The sequence below is a fragment of the Molothrus ater genome, chromosome 3 (genome assembly GCF_012460135.2).
Source record: "Molothrus ater isolate BHLD 08-10-18 breed brown headed cowbird chromosome 3, BPBGC_Mater_1.1, whole genome shotgun sequence".
Lineage (NCBI taxonomy): Eukaryota > Metazoa > Chordata > Aves > Passeriformes > Icteridae > Molothrus > Molothrus ater.
In genome coordinates, this window is record NC_050480.2 from 31,525,524 (window position 1) to 31,539,576 (window position 14,053).

At 42.5% G+C, this 14,053-nt stretch overlaps 1 long non-coding RNA gene across 1 annotated transcript; it reads right to left on the bottom strand.

Annotated features, from left to right (window-relative positions):
- Positions 1-10,619: 10,619 nt before the first annotated feature.
- On the bottom strand, positions 10,620-13,957 carry LOC118685128 (uncharacterized). The gene is made up of 2 exons (XR_004979928.2): positions 12,800-13,957; positions 10,620-12,683 (listed from the first exon to the last, which is right to left on the bottom strand). It is a non-coding gene; the product is annotated as an uncharacterized LOC118685128 (long non-coding RNA).
- Between the last annotated feature and the right edge of the window lie 96 nt (positions 13,958-14,053).

Sequence of the window (14,053 nt, forward strand, 5' to 3'; positions counted from 1 at the left end):
TGCAGGGAGGTGGGAGGGAGCTTCCACGGTGCATGTGCACGTGCACATTTTCATGTTGTCTGCACGTGTGTGCATGCGTATGTGCATTTCCATATTGTGTCTAATAGGCTCTTTGTTTCTCCAGAGAAGAAGGAAAAGGAAATCCGCATGTAATGAATCCATTTATTTTATGGAGCTCCCCTGGAGAGGGGCCGGGGAGCATGATTTATGCAAAAAAACAGGCAGCTGCTGTTGGGAGGGGGGCATCAATCTGGTTTTGATTTTATTTCATAAGTGGAGGTGGCCACACAAGCCAAGGCCTCATAAACTCCCCATAGAAGAGAGTGGCTTGTTGGTGTGAGGCTGTCAGAGCCTATTTGGCCATTAGTATCGAGCCGCTCTCCACTGCATCCGACTAATTCCTGCCCTGTTGTTCTGCTTTCTTAAGATGTGTTTCCCTGTTTTGAGGCCTCCCATTAAAAAAAAGAGGCAGAGCTGAACTGGGGCACAGACTGAAATCTCTTTGTATTGAAGGGCAAAAAAGCCCTTTACAGAACATTTGCAGTTTATGTCACAATTCAGTGTACAATGTATACTAATAGAAAAACCAACAGAAAGTAACATGACCTGTATGCTACAGTCCAGTTCTTCCCTGCCATTTATAAAAACATAGGGAGTGAGGTGTTATGGAAAGACTTCTGGGTTGGGATAAATGGCCTGGAAACTACATACCACTTGTCAGTCTTTTTTCCATCCCTGCCATTCTGCATAACTCAATGCATTTTGTCAAGACTCTGAGTGTAAAAGGACAGTGAAGAGATGCTTTAACAGGCAGAAGTCTTCATAGATCTGTTTTATTATGTGATTATTCATCAGAATAAGAATCCATGGAGTTTAACCATCAGTAATATAAGAGAGAACTGCCCATAGCATACTCACTCACACTGTGATTGTCCCATATGACAAGAAAGTTGCATTTGGCCTCCTGATCTCCCCCAGCTTTATGTGCATGGCATAGCTGATATAAAAAGAATCTAACTCAGAATCTAACTCAGGTCTGTATTCTTCACCATAATCTCATGCATGTCCAGCAGAGGTAGGCGGGTAAGTGGACTGACAGTTCCACTCTATCAGTTCGGGAAACCAAGAATGAAAACTGGTCTTTCCTGAAAACTGTCCTCAAATGCTATCAGCAATTAATTATTGAACCAAATTAATAATTTTTGTATTTCATTTACTCTGTGTAACTTGGGTCCCTATAAAGAACACAGATTTTCCTGTTCTCAACACTGAATGATATTTTTAGATCACTCAGATACATGTTGTCCCTACAGAGAACAGACAACACTTGTCTGTTGACATTGAACTTTAAAAGACTTTTGCTTGGCATAATTAAGGCCTAGTGGTGGGTCAGTGTGAAGAATTTGGAAGAAGAGGTGTGGTTCACTTACCACTCCCTAAAATGCCCAAACTACCTTGCAGAAGAAGGATTTGTTTTGAGAGCTACAAAAAAGAAGGTGGATAATTTGCATGTCACACCTTTGTTGATTTTACAGATAGTCTTTCCATGCCTTTCTAAGAACTTCATTTGGCAGCAGCTTATACATCAAGGGTGTTTATGCTGCCAGCAATACAGCCCCTGGCGTCACCCTGCTCTTGCATCACCAAACATTCTGAACCTCCTGTTCCCAAGGATGTGGAAGGAGAGAAAAAAAAAAAAAGCTTTGAAAATATAAAGGCCAAGTATGCACTGATGTGAAATGCTGACTTTAGGAAGCAGCCATAAGGAATGGCGGGTTTTTCTTGGAATCAGTGGGATCAGGGCCTTTCCCTGAAGCCAAAAGTGGTAGGTCAATTGGGCCATCAGTTTTTAGGCTAATGAGAAAGATTTTACAGACTGTGCTGGAAAAAGCTCCTATAACAGAGTCTGGTCTGTGAGGAAATGGATCAGGTCACAGAGCTTCCTCCAGCAGTAGCTTTCAAGCCTAAAGCTTGATCCATTTCACAATTTTATTTTGGAAGAAACCTAATTCCTTACTAAGGCTCAGAACTACTAGCTCTGTAGCAGAGACTAATAAAGATTAGCTGAAAGGCCTCAAATTTGCAGTAAAGGGGCATTATCACACTTGCCCCTTGATAATCCCCAATTCAATGATTTTACTGGTTGAGAGACAAGACTGAGCACCAACAACCAAAGCAATGTTAAAGCCAGGTGAGTAGCTAGAAGTAAACAGATGACCTTCATCACCTCTCTGTTTTACATTTTCTTTCCTTGCATACAAACATAAGTGACTTAGTAGCATTGCAAGGTGTATTTATTGTGAGGGAAATGTTTGAACTGATCTACCTTCCCACCTTCTGCCTGTTTTTACTTCCACTTATCAAGAGCACGTGTTTCAAGTCATCTTATGAATTGGACATTTTATGAAGTCTTGGTTAAATGATACCGCACCAATCCAAGTTTTTCAACGGTGCCTTCAGCTACAGTTTGTGCAACTCTTAATTTTAATGTGTTCATCTTCATACAGGCCTACACGAGAGAGAGGCACACTTATGTCCCAGTTATGGTTAAGTCCCTGATGAACTCAAAAGACTAAGGCTTATCCCACACTGCAAAGGTCATTCAGCCAAAGAGGGCTGCTGATGTATGTGCCAGCAAAACCTCTCATGTAGATATCTTCAAACTGATGCAACCCTATACTGTCCTCATTTTTGTCACTGGATAAACAAGGAAATGGCCCAAGGCTGGGAAAAGAAGGCAGTAAATAATGCCCAGTCCACCTTCTAGACATGCAGACCATATTCTCCCTAGGTGGCTCAGCCAATGTTGTTATGCAGATCACAGACTAGTTAACTTATTATTCCTCCACTAAAACCACACTGTTGTAGGTACTCTCTTCTTCAAGAATGCAAAATTTATTCTTGCTATTCTCTTGTAGTTTGACTTTGGCTTCTAAAAATGTGTCCCTTAATTGCTCACAAGAAAAACATGTTGGAAAAATCACCTCATGACTTTTCAAGGTCATACAGAAAGTCTGTAGCAAAGCAGAGAATTGAGGCTAGGTGGTCTGTGTCCCCATACGGTCACCTAAGAACATGGATCAGATGAGGCATGGGAAGCAGGACAGCCTAGAAGCACCCCGAGAAAATTTGTGCCATCATCAGAATGTAACAACCCAGAAAACAGAACACAAAATAATCCTGGGAGAAAGGATCAGCTACCTCAACCAACAGACTCCAGGGCATGCTTACACATGGTGCTGCAAGGCTAGAGACATGGCTTGCTGAATATTCCACAGGATAACACTACTTACATTGGTGTGTCATGCCAGGCTATGATACCTCCTCTCCAAATGGACAGCTCCGAGGACAGTGAGAGCAAAGAGTTTCCTAGCAGTATCCCTGAAGATCAAGAGAAGCCTCCACACAGCCAGAGTGAGGACCACACACTGGGATTGAGACAGCAGCTGGGAGCAGAGAAGGTTCCAGCCTGGCCTCTGGGCACCCACAAAGGGCACAGTAACTTCTGATGCTCCTTACACAACAGTTGTAGGGTCATTGCTGCCTGTTTGGAAAGGGTCTTGGTATACAATGAGGAAAGTTGAAGAAAAAATCCTGAAGAGACTAGTCTAGCTCAGCTGGTCGAGAACAAAGACCCTCCTAGCAGCAATAAATGGGCACGGTCCTGACTCCATCTAGGAGGTGATTTTCATCCAAGAGCTCCTCAGGAATTGCACCTTTTCAGCCAGCTCTCTGCAGTTCCTACTGATTTGGTCTAATGAAAGTGACTCCTAACCAATACTGGTTTAGTAAAATTCCCACCAGATCAAAACTGACCTCAGTTGGCTCCTGTCATTTCCAAAAAGCTCCTGCTGATTTGGCTGACTGACTGAGCTCCAGGAAAATTGTGTGTAAGCCTTGTATTTGCAGAGGGTAAATTCTCCCTTTCTGGAACACAGAGGAGACAGGAACAAAGCCAACAGGAACAAATTGAGTCAATTTGTCTGGATGAAAATGTTTGCAGCAACCCCTGCTCTAAAGCTACTGCATCTGAGCCGGACACCAAGACATCCTGGGCAGAGCAGCATCCCATGCCACAGAGACACAAACCTTCCCAGCTCCTGGCCACTTTCTTTCTAGCTTTACTTGATTGCCCCAGGTCCGGACACTAGCACAACTGCATGCTGCAGCCACTTGCAGTGAGAACTATCAGTTCTCACAAAGAGTTCCTTCATCTAGCAAGGGGCCAAAAGATTAGGCCCGAAACAGACACTCAAAAGCACGCTGTACTTTGGAGATGAGGCCAACAGGACTTTCAGGCACTTTCCTCACCCCTCTCAAACTCTTGCCAGAACTGTGATTCAAAATTATTACTTTAATTAGAGGCTTACAGCTACTTAAGCATCTGACTTCCATGCATGGCCCACCTGGCAAAGCAGGCACACCTCCCCCAGGCCCACGTCGGGCCCATAACATTTGCAGGCTGTGTGGGCTGCTCTGTTTCAGGGCTGTGGAGCCTGTCGCATTCCCCTCCAGCTGCAGCGTCGGCAGCCTCACGCTGACAGCTTCAAGCCATGCAGAGATGGTTGTTTTTGTAACCCACTCTCTTTTAACAAAACTTTCCCAAGCTTATTCCTCTACGTTATAGTTAAGATCACCTGCTGCTCAAGGAGATTCCAATTATTAAAGGAAAATTGCAAACAACTCCAAAAACCTGGGAAAACTGACACATAATGGCATCCAAAGAAGAAGAAAGCACCTCAGCACTAACCAGTGAGCTCTGCTAGCATCTATAATTTTTGACTGGCAACTCCCCTCCTCTCTCTGTTGTTCCCTGATGTCACCACAAAATCTCTGTGAACCTGCAGCTCTCCCTACTGTTCCAGCCCTGGGACCACAATATATTCCCCAGTAGCTGTCTTTGAGCCTTGATCAACAGCCAGTGTGACAGTGACATGCTGGTCTACTCAAAAATTAATCACAGCTCAGCTCTGGCATCTCACAACCCATCTCTGCTGCACACCTGGGCCTTTGCTCATGATATCCCAACTGTTCTTCCCTCATGTCCCTCTTCCCTCTTCCCTTTCTTCCCTCAAATGTCCCTCATTCACAGCACAGCTACTTCCGTGCACTTCAGTCCCAATTCACCACCTTCTTTAGCTCACACAGACAGAAATCAGCAGATGTGGAACATGGGAGTCCCTCTGTTGTATCAGTCCCAAGGTGCCCAGAGTTCAGTATTTTTCCTCCTGAAAAAGCTACCAGACTAGAGAGGGGAGGATTTAAAATCCACTTAGTAGCCTGTCTGCCATCTGAATTTGAACTGACATTAGCTTAGAAGCCTGAATCATGATCATGTTTATTCTGGCTTTCAATTATGTTGTTAATAACTACAGTGATTCTCCACATACTTGCCATTCACACACTGCCCAACCAAGTAAACAGTAATACTTTAAGTGCTCTGAGTAGCACTACTCAGGTCTTTTCCTAAACTAATAGAATTAAATTAGAGCAATTCAAGATGTCTGAACAAAGGAGTTTTCTCTCAAACCATGCACTGTCTCCTGGCATTCTACAGGGGAATTCTTTGCCATGGAGCCTCCTCTTCCGTAAGTTTAGCTGGGTCTCTCTGAACTCCTCTCTAGTTTTGATCAACCTAAATTTGGCTAGTGCTCACATAGTAATATTTAAAGCTCATGCAGTGCAAATGAAAAAAACATGCTATAAAAGGATTCAAAACAATACTATTTGTTTTTTGGTTTAAAATTTTGGTATTGAATTTCATGCTATTGAATCTACAACCCTGGAGACCAAAGTCCCGTTCTTAACTCAAAAGGAGCCGCACAGATTCTTCACAGTGTGGTGGAGAATCGGCTTCTACACTCCCTAGTGAGTTTAGACTCCGAGTAACATTTAGTCCACAACTTTTTTGATTAAACAGTCAATGACAAGGCCTTTTAGAGAAAGGGAGATTCTCTCTCACTAGGAACTGTACTACAAAAAACATAACTTATTTCATACATGTACTGCCAAAAAGCTGTCAAATGGAAATAGCTTATTGTGAAATGTTTTTGTCATGAGAATGAATATTCAGTCAAGAACAAAACAAAACCTACCAACCTCTCTGACTTTAAAAACAAAAAGCCTTCTGGCCAAGAGTTTCAAAACTGTTCATCACCCTCCACTGGCCTGAGATCCAGGATCCAACAAAGTTCAAGAGCTGCTGCCCAGTAGAACAGAGAATGAGATCCCAAACAGGTGTGGACCAGGTGTGAAAAAGGAGAAGGTTAACACACCCCATCAATCACTGGACAGCACATCTGTAAAAAGGGAAATAAATATTAAACTCAAGTCACCATCTTGTCTGGAGATGAGCAGAATTCCCCCCAGTGGCAACTACAGAACATCATGTGGTAAGGACTGCAGCTGAACTGATTTACTGCTAAACTGTGCTTGTATGTTTGCAGGAGGCTCTCATTCCCTCGCTGCTGAATTGCTTCTTCTTAATACAAGAGACAAAGAGTCCTAGTGCTCTTCTGAATATCTCTCTAGTTCATTTTTCCAGTTGCAAAGCAAATGGTTTGAAGTTTGATTGTCTTGCCAGACTCATAAAAATAAACTATCAAGTGCTAGCCAAATTGTGAAGAACAGCATGTTTTATGAAAACCCAATTAAACTATGGCCATCAGTGTCTCACTTTCATCTTTGCCGAGCACTGCCTCAGCTTTCTTGCTGTATGCCAAACTTGTATTCTTCTCTGATGCACTCAGTGAGATTACAGTTAATAGTTTTGTTTTGTTGTTTGGAGAAAAACACACACACACACCACACACAAACAAAATTCCTAGTTTATATACTAGATCTGCAGGGTACCAGAAACAAGTATGTTTGAGGCCAGGAAGGGATTTTCTTTCCATGTATTGGATGTCAAAATGGGAATTGTTAGTCATTATCACTCACACAAACAAGCACAGAATATCTTTCCCAAAAACAAACTAACAGACATTAAATGAAAAGCACCACACGGCAATACACTTTGGTAATCCTCAGCAGTGGAATAGCTTTTTGAGCTGCACAACATGACCCATGTAGATCCTACAGTCCAATGTACCAGGAGATTTGGAAAGTGTCATGAAAGTACTCTTTTGGAAACTCTCTTTTCCTTATCTGTCTCTAAACAGGTCAGGCATCCAGCCTGTCCCTAGAAGACAAAGGGAACTGCAAGATCATATTGTGTTTTCACCTGATGGCAAGGAGGACATCACTACAGTTTTCCAGCAGCCACCAGGTCTCTTTCAAGTTGATGACTAATAAAAGTACAGAATTCACTAAAAATGCAATGCACCAGATTGCCAAGCAGAAAGTACATACAGTTAGGAATGAAGTAAAAGTGATTTCAATGGACCATTAATAATCACTTCTGCTCATTTAACTTTTTTTCCAACATGCCAGTCCAGGAAGCAAGTTTGATGATGACTGAAACAAAACAAAACAGAGATGTCCTACTGTCTTGCACTGTTATCACTCTTCTATTGTCGTCTCTTTAGACAATTGTCTAAAAAGACTGTCCCCTATTGTTTACTACTCAGTGCAATTCTGATGCAAAGTGATAAAAATGCATTGAGAAGAGCATTCCCTGCTTTTATTTGTTGTGATATTTGAGGCTTTTCATGCTGAACAATACTGGAAGATTTTTAAAAAATAAAATAAAAAAAAAAAAAAAAATCAAAGAAACCCAAAAACCTAGAAAGCAAATGCATTCCTCCAGATTTACAGAATGCAAAGTTAAATCAAGATTCAGATAACAGTTCTCTGTGGATTAGACAAATCTGCTGAGACTCAAGAGTGGTAGCACATATAGGTGTGTACAAGAACTGCCATGTTTTAAAATTTCTATCCAGCTGGAAAACAGCAGCATCACAAAGAAATACCACTCTGAGAACTACATCAACAGCACAGTTGGCTAAGTGAGCACTCTTCTCAGAAATACTTGGAGGAGTTAGATGACTGAAAATCTCCAAAAGTAAAGGATTTTGAGGCGAATCCAGCTGATATATTTGTAGTATGGTGCCAGCATAATTTCCCCGAATGGCTAAAGAAAAAGGGAAGCATGAAAAGGGTCAGTTGGGAATATATGTGCATGTGGGGGAGGGGGACAAAAGGCAAAACTAGCTGAGAACAGGCTCCATTTAAATTGCATACAGACCTCACACAAAGCACAGAGAATTGGTCAGTAGATTGAAGCCATCTGGCTGGAGGAGCCATAAGAGTAAAACCCTGCTGGAGATCTCCCCATCACGTCCCATCATGGTCCAACATCAGAGCACAGCATGGGCTTCCCCCACTCCAATCTCATGGAGTGAAATATGGGAAGATGAGCAAAAAGAGGATTGAAAAGTTCATCCTCATATGATAGCCCCTACTCTTTTCACAAAGTATGTTGTCCCAAGGCCTCTCCAATAAATCTCAAGCTTTGGTGGCAACAAGAGAGAAACTGAGTCAAGGCTCTACATGCTGCAGCCAACAGCACAGAACACTGACACCAACAGCTGTCTTCAGGCTTCCATGACTCCCCAGTGAAAGACCACCCCAGGGCTCTCCTAATGTGAACGAACCAGAGGATTCCGGTCTCCTCCTGCTCACCCTGGCCATTTACAAGCATGTTTGTTGTAGAAGGCAGATGCAGCATTTGTTACAGTGCAGCCTGGAAACATCTGAAGAAGCAATATTTTTATTAGAAAAACATACAAATGTATTTTAAAACTTATAAAACATATCTTGATTTATGTCTCAGATAAAGCCTCTGATTTCATTTAATGCAAATTAAGACTGCTTGTGTTTCAGAACATTGGTATCTGAACACTCAGCAAAGGAGTGGTCTTTATGCCAGCCAACCATTACAAATTTAATCGTTTTTTATTGCCTGTTTTTCTGAAGTCCCTCCTTTACCTGGGTTGGAAAATCAAGGCACTTAACATCTGGAAAAATTAAAGCTTTTGGAAGTTTGCCGGTCTGATTGCCATGGTGTTGTTACAGAGTTTTTGTTCCTTATGATTCTTCCATGCAGCCCAAATATTAATTGCCAGAGATCAAATTCAGTGCAAGTGGTTCAGTTGTTTTCTATCATTTTAACTTGCCCATATGGAACATTCCCAAAGCATCAAAAGTCATCAATATTTTTTGAGCACTGAGTAGCTCAGAACTTATCATTTCTATATCAGAAGTAATTTTGAGTGATTCTAAAGTCTTCTCCCTCTAATAAATGCCACCACTGAGGTATTTTAGCTGGTGTCAGCAATGCCACAGATACTGGGTATAACAGTAGCAGCGAAAAAATATAAGGAGTGTGGTGGGGGGAGAAACAGAACTGAAATGCTCTCACAAAAGGAAGTTAGATTAATTTTCCCACTGGATTTTTCTTGTTTACACTTAGCTTGAAATCTTGGAAGGAAATGTAATGAAATTATTCCTTGGTTATTTTACTTTGAAAAATAGCCATATCCACTGGGAAAACAAGAAAACCTTAAAAATATAAACAAGTTATATTCAAGTGAGTCACTCGTTCTTCTATCCTAGTGCCATCTCTCTCTACTCTCTTTGCAGCATTTCCTTCTTACCATCTCCAGCCACCTTTTCACCACCTTCACACTTCCAACTATTAATTTTTCTCCCAATGACATTCTCCTCCACCCTCTAAAGTCAGTTTGAGAAGCTAGCTGTCACTTCTTCATGGACACAGGCATTTGGGGTACACTGTGGTGGTGTGGAATGGGCCAGCCTTTCCTGCTGATGAGATCTGGCCACCCTTGACCAAAGAGCTGATTCACACGTGATGAGCCCTGCAGGAGCCTCCATGCCCTAAAGGACTAGTGACCCTGGACAATCTTCAAGGACATTACTGTATCTCAGTGGTTGAGTAGAACAATACAACCGTATTGTGGTGCAGGATGATTGTTATTCTCTTCCCTTATTTAGACTCATGAGAGTTTTTGTCACATTTGTCTTTTATGATCAGAATTTTGACTTATCCAGGCTTTCGTTTGTGTAACTATAAAATATTATAGTAATATGTGCTTTCTAAGTATGGACAACTCACCAGGATAAACCTGTGAATCTGTGTCCCTCTCATTACAGCTGAGCATTCCCAGAACAGTTCTTAGGATCTGTATCATCTAACATATGTACGTATCTAACAAGTGATTTTGAAGAGTTTACTAATTTTCCTCATTTAAAATCTTGGATGATCAGTTGTTGGATTTGAGCACATTTCTTTGGCTTTTGATCGCCCAACATCAAACTACAGACTTTAACATAAATTCTAGACGTTTTGCAACCTACTTGTAACCAGATTCAGGTTTCCTAATTTTTCAAGAAGGGGGAAGGGCTGTTGGATGCAAAGTGAGCGCTGACCTGCACTGACCCCTTCTGGAAAGCACCAAGAATGTACCATTGGAAACCTGCACTGGTCCTGGGGGTGCGTGTGGGAACTACTTGACCTAATAGCTTTTTCCATCTTGATTCCTATGACTTTTAATCATGTTTGGTTGGAACAGCCTCAGCCTTCAGAAGCTATTTGCATGGGTAAGGCTCTGGAGCAAATATACATGTCATCCATTAACATCCAGCAGACCAGAAAAGGCTCACAGGACCAGAAAAGTTTCTTTGTAGATGGAAGCAGATACACTAATACATTACAAGAAACAAGAAAAACAACAAAACATAGTCCATTTTCAGACAAGAACATAACACAGATTAGTATGAAAAGAAAAATGGAGCCTTACAGAACATCGACAATGTGTAATCCCAAAGCAGCTCAAACAAGAGAATACAATTTCTTTGAGAACAGTCCCATAAAATCTCTGGAGGCTATAAGCAGTTTGGGCATAAGTTTCTCAAGTAAAATACGGTACTTCCTTACTCCTGACCAGATCCACATTTTGGAGCACAGGTTCAATTTTTATTCAAAAGGAAAATGACTAATTCTTCAACTGCCAGTGACATTGCATTCTACTCCTTGGAAACATCCAGTTCTATCTAAACTGGATGACCCACCACAGTGCTGACAAATCACAGACTACAGCTGAACCAGCTTACAGCAAGAAAATCACTTTATTTTCTCTCATGTACGGGGACATCGTATTCAGGGCTATATTTCTTCTTCCCTGAACACAAGGGCTTGATGAAATAAACACATTCAAAAATTATCTGCAAGAAATCAGAAATATGTCAAATTTCCAAATTTGGAAAGAGATTATGGGCTTCAACTCAAATTGGCACATGTTTTGTTTTTCTCCTTGGGACTTGATGGTCTGCACTGCTAACAGTTGTAGAAATATGCACAACACAAAAAAAAATTCTCAGGAGAAGAGACAAATCGCTCAACCCAAGCATGCAGGTTTTTAAGAATGCAATGATCTTCCTTCTTTGCATTAAATTATTTGTTGCTTAAACTCCTTTAGAGACAGCATTTGTTTGAAGGTGAGGCAAGCAAGTGGAGTACTTACTGCATTTGAACTACCACCATGTCGCTGGTCTCCTTCTGTCTGACCAAAAGCCACACCACTGCTTAAGTATCTGTTTCAAAAGTCCCATGACATGGAGAAATTTTTGAACAGCCACTTATCCTCTGTCTACATAACTTTACCATGGTGAGCCAGCACCGCGCTTATCAACTGTTGATTTCCATCCCATAAATTAAGTTTTCCCACTCACAAGAGGCAACAAAGCCAGCAGAAGAAACTGCATTTATTTTAAGCCATTGAATAAACTCTTCTGTTAGGTTGTTTCTTCCCCTAGGATAAAACTCACTTTATAAAGAAAAGAAAACAACAACCAACCCATAAAATTGTGACTTCACTACACCACTGTACCCAGCGATGTTCCTTCTCCTCATAAGGAAATAATTCCCAGACTGGATGGCAGTAAATATTTTGTTTGGCTCCTATGTTTAAGCTTTTGGACAAGTTGAAAATCACCCTGATTCTAGAAATCATTATATAGCATAAAGCAGTGAGAGAGGAAGAGCTCTCTTCCGGCAAGCATTCTTTCTCAATTTGTTCTCTCAATAAATGGGATGGCCCTGCTTTCACTGCTTGGCATAAAGCACAAGAATCTGGACAGAAGCCCTGCCTTCATCCCACTTCTTTGGAAAGTCCCAGAGTTGAGAGCTTAGACCTGTAAGTGAAAGAGATTTACAAAGTAGACTATAACAAGAAACAAGTGCAACACACAAGAGGAAGGAGATGGAAGGACCTCCTGTGACAGGAAGATTAAATTATATTTTACAATAAATTTTACATGTATGTTGCAGTTTACATTTTGCACCACATTTTAGATACAAACTAAGAAAAACATACATCTTGGATAAATACTGTTGACCACTTATGAAACAGAATGGCATGAATGTCCATCAGCGTGCATGAGTCACAAGTGATTTTAATTTACTCTGTTAGTTTTCACTTTCTGGATTTTTTTAAAGAGTTGAAATGACAGAAAACAAACAAGCACTTGGAGAAACTCCATGAATGACCTTTGCTCTCAAGTACAGTTCAACTCAAGTATGCTCTTCACGAAGATGCAGCATTACCATCTAAGACAAATTGTTTGTTGGTATCTGAAATCCCAGTGGACTACGTGGGTCTGAGCAGCACCTCTAGGCTACCTTGCACCAAAGGCAGATGTAAGAAGTCAAGCGATGAGGTACGCTAAGAAAGATGATGGGAAAAATGATCTCTCAGCAGCCTTCAAACTGTCAAAGACAAGTGATATTCAAACAAAAATGGAAAGTATTTAAACTAGACTGACTGTTTACAAGACTTACAGCCGGGCAACACACTGCTTCAAATTGTCACCTGTTGAAACACACAAAACACTGCAGGAACAGGCAGGAACCTCCGGATCCCTGAAACATACAGATGTGATAATAGTGATTTGAAACAAACCCCCTCCCTGAATCCCACAGCTGGCCTGAAACCCTCCTTGATGCAGGAGGCATTCCAGAGTCCATCCAAACAGAGGAGCCATATAGTTGAAGGAAAACCACTCTCAGCCTTCCCTCACAGGAGACCTAGGAGATTCAGGAGCTGTGGCAGGAGCGTAGCTCAGGCTTCCACAACACAAAGGCATCACTACCACTAGATTTATCTCCATCCTCCTAAACATGAACCAGATGTGCCCAGGGGATCAAGGAGGCTGGTGGCATCGTGGTCGGTATCAGCAGTGGTCTGGCCAGCAGGACCAGGGCAGGGATTGTCCCCCTGTACTGGTGAGGCTGCACCTCGAGTGCTGTGTCCAGTTCTGGGCCCCTCACTGCAAGAAGGACATTGAGATGCTGGAGGGGGTCCAGAGAAGGGCAGTGGAGCTGGTGAAGGGTCAGGAGCACAAGTCCTGTAAGGAATGGCTGAGGGAGCTGATGGTGTTTAGGCTGGAGGAGGCTCAGGGATGACTTTATCGCTCTCTACAACTCCTAGAAGGGCGTAGCCAAGTGCAGATCAGCCTCTTCCCCCCCAGCCATCAGTGCCAGGACAAGAGGACACAACCCCTGGCTGCGCAGGGGAGGTTCAGGTTGGACAGCCGGAGGAATTCCTCTACAAAAAGGGTGATTCGACATTGGAATGTGCTACCCGGGGAGGTGGTGGAGTCACCATCCCTGGAGGTGCTCAAGGAAAGACTGGATATGGCACTCAGTACCATTGTCTGGTTCCCATGGTGGTGTTCAGTCATAGGTTGGACTCGATGACCTCAGAGGTCTTTTCCAACCTAGCTGAATCTGTGATGCTGTGAGCCGGAGCTGATACGACCGCCAGAAAATCCAAGCCCCACCAACCAACCAACCAACCAACCAACCAACCAACCAACGGAAAAAAAAACCAGGAAAACCCAAGCCCAGCACCAACCACAATAAACTTAAAAGAAACAAAAGAAAACAATGAGAAGAACCACCCCGCGAAGAAGACGCTGGGCAGGAGAACAGATTCCTCCCCTCCTGCGCCCCCGGCTCTGCCCCTCGGGCCCCGGGGCGGGCGGGACGTGCCCCGAAATGGCGGCAGCGGCAGCGCCGCCCCCCCCGCTGGCG